General features: G+C 32.7%; 1 pseudogene; it reads right to left on the reverse strand.

Moving 5' to 3' along the window:
- Window positions 1-524: 524 nt before the first annotated feature.
- On the reverse strand, window positions 525-4,546 carry LOC110619735 (annotated as a pseudogene).
- Window positions 4,547-5,244: the final 698 nt, after the last annotated feature.

Raw genomic sequence — 5,244 nt, forward strand, 5'->3', positions numbered from 1 at the left:
GCCACAGCAATGGTCAGTATCTCACACAGCAATGCATGTTCCTAAAGGCCCATAACTGCAGGTTGCTCAACCTACACCACTGACATCCACATTAACTTTTAACGGGGTTAGCCACATGACCCATTAACTTCTGTGGGCAAAGCAGAATGTACATTGAAATTGGGTGCAGCTACATTTTGATTTTCATATGATAATGTTAAATATTTTCATTGCAAATCCATATAATTAATCCTATACAGATTTTAATATCAATATTTAATCAAATAATGGTAAAACTTATTTTCATCGAATTTATATTTCATCTACTTAATAATTTTTTTTTTTGGTATATAAACGTAGAATATATAATAATAAAGTACATCAACTTCCTTTTATAATATAATAAAACTCTTTAATTTTTATTTAATTTTTTTACTTATAATATTAAAATTAATTATATATCGTAGATAAAAGAGAATATATATATATTTTTAATTTAATATCACATCAGTAACATAAATTAAAAAGTTATATTATTGGTGAAATGAGAATTTATGTTTTTTAAGTAGAAGTTAAAAAGATTTTATATTATAAAATAAAGTTTATATATTTTACTATTATAACTCTTAAATTGGAGTATCATTTATGTAAACTACCCCAGCATCGGCATCTTTGCATTGCAAATAGGCAAAAACCGGACTAGTCCACATCTATGAAAACCACAGACATCTACCTCCCAAAATGAATGCTCTCTATCAAATTGTCAATGAACCTCTACTAAGATAGCAATTGAGACAACTGCCAACCGCACATGGCTATGATTAATAATTTTAAGTAATTTCTTGAAAGATTTATTTCAAATTCAGATATGGTAATCTAATTCTCTAAAATATTTAAAACACCGAAGCACTATCATATTAAAATTTTATGTTTTTTTTTTAATTATTTTTTCACTTGAAACACAAAACTAAATTCATTTTCATTTCAGATCAAGACCTATCCAGACGAACCCTTGTCATTCTCCTATATCAATAGCCATAAACTATAAGGAGAAATTAATCCAAAAACATGGCTAGTTATAGTTCCATATAACTGAAACACTAAGGTACCTGAAGCTCTAGCAGGAGTCTGATAATGCCCATTATCAATGACAAGGAATGGGAGAGCACTGTGATTTATCCACCATTTTCCCATCTAATATTTTGCAGCGTTGTTCCTCCTTTGCCTGCTGATTAAGCAATGCTACTACCCTAACCATTTTGACCAACCAAGTTATTTCAGTGCATATCTGCAAAGGCAGAAATAATAGCAAAATGAACACGATCTGATACTAGCAGCATACCTCATAAAAATCACTTATCACAATATATTAGCAAGGAAAAATAAAATAAAATAAGCTAAAGCTTCAATAAACAAAACTGCAAATCCATGTTTGAACTCAATGGCAACGTAGGTTCAGGATATCAAAAGAAATGAAAAGCCACTGTACTTTAAATATTTAAATTACAACTTAAAGCAAGCAACTGCGTAGATTTGTGACAATTCAAATGAAAAAACATCTCAAGGTACAACGTCAGATAAAAAAAATGAAAAATGGAATTGGGGATATAAAACAAAACTTCTAACAGTCCTAATGTAGTTTCTTGCAGAATTCACATACTTGAAACCTCTAACGTCCAAAGAATGGGACTCGACTAAAGTTCAACTGCAAGAGATTCTCTCAGCACAAAACATCTTTCTTGATATAAATGGCATCTAAAACCCTCTGTTTTTCACTAACCTTCATTAGACCACATTTTGATTATTTTCTTTTCTTTTCTTTTGTATATTGAGGGGGAAAGATAGAGATAAAGAGAACCTACGCCACAAAACCAACACCAGCCATATCAACTCGAGGAGGTCGACGAGCACATCTAAATTAAGGTACCGTATGCAATGTCAAAGCCAGAGTTACAAGTCATGGTAAACTTTCAAAGGAGTTCTAGCACTCATGTCAGTGACTTATTACTAGAGGGAAAAAATAATGTTTACTCTATTATAAATGCCTTGAGAAATCTCATATTTATATATAATCCAAAGAAGAAAAAGAACTAACTATACTACTCTAGAATAATCTATAAGAATAAACTATACTATTCTAGAATAATCTATAACAAAATTATTTTTTCTTATTTTCTTGAATAACTGAATCTCTTAATACTCCGCAAGCTGAAAAATGTATATCTATGCGTTTAGAGAAAATAGATAGAGCCACTGGTTTAGCCCTAGATTCAACGGTCTCTCTTGTGGTCCGGACCCACAAGAGAGAAGGCCTTATTGATGAATGGTAAGAGATCCATGTCATAATCTGATAATCATTGAGACTTTTCAAGAAAGGAACGATAAAGTTATTTTGTTTATGAGTTTTCACAGTTTTAAGAACACTGCAATTGCAAAAATAAGAATTTAAACAGGTACACTGTGGTATAAGTATAAAATTATTTAACTCATCCCTTAGAGTTTTAAGATGAGTAAAATAATATAAATTACCTTATTTGAAATTATAAATTTCTTCTTGCACGTGAGAAAGAGAATCCCATGTAGCATTTTTTTTGTTTCTTTAGACTTTCATCGATGAATCTCAATTTTATTATTCTCGTCCAAGAGTGATAGTTCGGACCAAAAAGGATCAGAGGCACAAAAAATAGTGTTGGATTTTTGTTCAGATGAAGAAAATATAGATTCAAAGGATTAGTAAGAAAATATAGATTCAACTTTTGTTCGCATCTAAGACATTCCTTACCTTCTTCTCAGCCAGGAGCTGAGAGTCTTTTAATTCAGTTTGCTGAAGCAACTTTTCATATGAATCCTTCCCTTCAGCAAAATTGTTGCTTCCTCTAATATTTTCATTGAGCTCATTGATTTTTTCCTCTAAAGCATTTACTCCCTCCAGAAGCAGTTTTTTACGGTTCTCAGACTCCTCCAACTGTTGTTTTTGCTTCAATATTTCCAATTTATTCACAACAATCTGTTGAAGCAGCTCCGCTTGTAATACTCTTCCATACTCAAGTTCTTGTGTCTTTTTCTCAAGCTTCCTTTGGAGTTCACTAACATCCTCTTCAAAACGTTCCAGTTTTTCTACAAGTTTTTTCTTCTCTTTTTCATGCTCAGTAGACAACTGACTAATATCTGTCAAATGTGACAATAGGAAGGCGATCCTTGTGAGTAAAACTTCTGCCAACTCTTTCTTCTCTACTACATTTATAGTAGTTCGTCTAAGCTCATCTTCAAGGACCTCAACCTTTTTCTCTAAGCTCTTTACTGTGGCAAGCAGCCCATTTGTCATTTCTTCATACTCTTTCAGTTGTTTTCCCTTATCCAATGTCATGAAGGATTTCCTTTGGAGCAATTGAAGTAATCTATCATGCAATACCATTCCCTTATCAAATTCCTTGGACTGCTTCCTAACCTCCTTTTCAAGTTCATCAATTCTAACTTGTTCGCTTCTTTCTCTCAAAAATAGAAAGTTTGTTTTCTCATCGAGCTCCCCCAAAGACTTCTCTTTCTCAAGCTTCAGACACCGGTTTTCTTCAAGGATTTCTTGCTTTTCAAATTGAAGTCTTCCAATCAGGAGCAGAAGATTTTTCTCCTTCTCTTTCCATGAATCTTCTGCTTCTCTTTTAGCCTCCAAATAAAGTTTCTCCAAGCGTTGGGAACTCATTTGGAAATTGGAGTAAAGCTGACTGCAAAATAGATACTCAATGTGAGAATTATTTCCTTCGTTTCCTGAATTGTTGCAACAAGTATGGTATTAAGCCTAGAGACACCCTCTCCAATATCATCCTCTTCTGGATACCATGGTTTCGGAGAGTATTGAAGGCTCCCTTCCATTGCTGCAAACAACAAGCTAAGAACATCCAAGTAAGATGTACTTAGATTTTCCCATTTTCGAGATCAATAGATTAACAAGCCTAAATTCAATCTTCAAATAGCATAACAATTCCACAGCAATCTGATTCCAATTAAGACGGGGCATTATGATATGATCACAACATTTAAGCAATTTTAAGCAAAGGAAAGATAATCAAGAAACGAAATGGACACTATTAAAAACAATGAATCAATCTAAAGTTGTGAAAGCAGGAAATGAAGCCCCATAAACAACACAGAATCCAGGAAATGGAAGGATTAGAAAATTTACCTCAGCCAAAGCTATTTTTCCTGGATTCTCGGACTGGTGATGGAAGAGATTCAAAGCAATGAGATTGAATGCATTTCGCTCTCTTATTTATCTCGTTCATTGTGGCCGTGAGTTCCGAAGTTCGCGGGTTTTCAAAATTGCTGGAAGAGGGAGTATGGATTGGGCGGGCCTGTGTTTATCAGTCTAGTTCTAGCGGGCCCTAAAACAACAGAAAACGGCCTGTCGTTTTCATGGACGATCTTAACGGACTCTTTAGCTTCAAATGATTCATCCTTTTTAGCATTTTTTTTATCAAACGACTTGTCGTTGAGCCGAACGGTTCGATGTTATTTTGAAAAAACCCAAAACAGAATTTCAAAATCCAAATTGAAGATATTTAAAATAAATAAAAAATTGAATTTCAATTTTATTTGATTAATTATTTTATGATTGAGATCTCAAATCCTAATGATTTAATTTATTACATAATTTATTATTTAATTATGTAACGTGATATGATCAATATCGAAAAATCAAATAATGAGTTTTTTTGTAATATATCGACTAAATAGTAAAATTTTCAATTTTAAATTCAATTGCCATTAACATATAGTGCTGGACCTGTGAAACTCCAAGGACATGTATGCTTTACATTCATGGAGTGATTCTATTAGCTTATTTTTGGTAGGCCTTCATTTTGAGAAATTCCTATTATCTTCACCCATTGCATAACAAAAAGTGGTTAGATGTGGCAAGTTAACATGGATGAGATTGAGTTAAAAGAGGAACTTTAGCCAACTTTTTATCTGCCATGGCATGCAAATAGCTGTAAAATTTCAACTTTTGCCTAACTCTTGTTTAAAATAGTTTTGCAGGGAGGAAAGCATCAATTATTTGTTTTTAAATTGGAAGATGATGGAGAAATTTTTGGGTAAGAGGCTGAACAAAGCAGAGTTCAAAACCCACATTTTCTTTCCCATTTGAGTCTTACTAAATTGTTTGTCTTTTAGAAGCCTTTCTTGAATATGGAAAAGACCCATGATCAACTTGACAAGTGACAACCTTTTTCTTTGAATTTTAGCAGAAAATGTTAAAAAAAAAAAGCT

This window comes from Manihot esculenta, chromosome 7 (assembly GCF_001659605.2).
Source record: "Manihot esculenta cultivar AM560-2 chromosome 7, M.esculenta_v8, whole genome shotgun sequence".
Taxonomy (NCBI): Eukaryota; Viridiplantae; Streptophyta; class Magnoliopsida; order Malpighiales; family Euphorbiaceae; genus Manihot; species Manihot esculenta.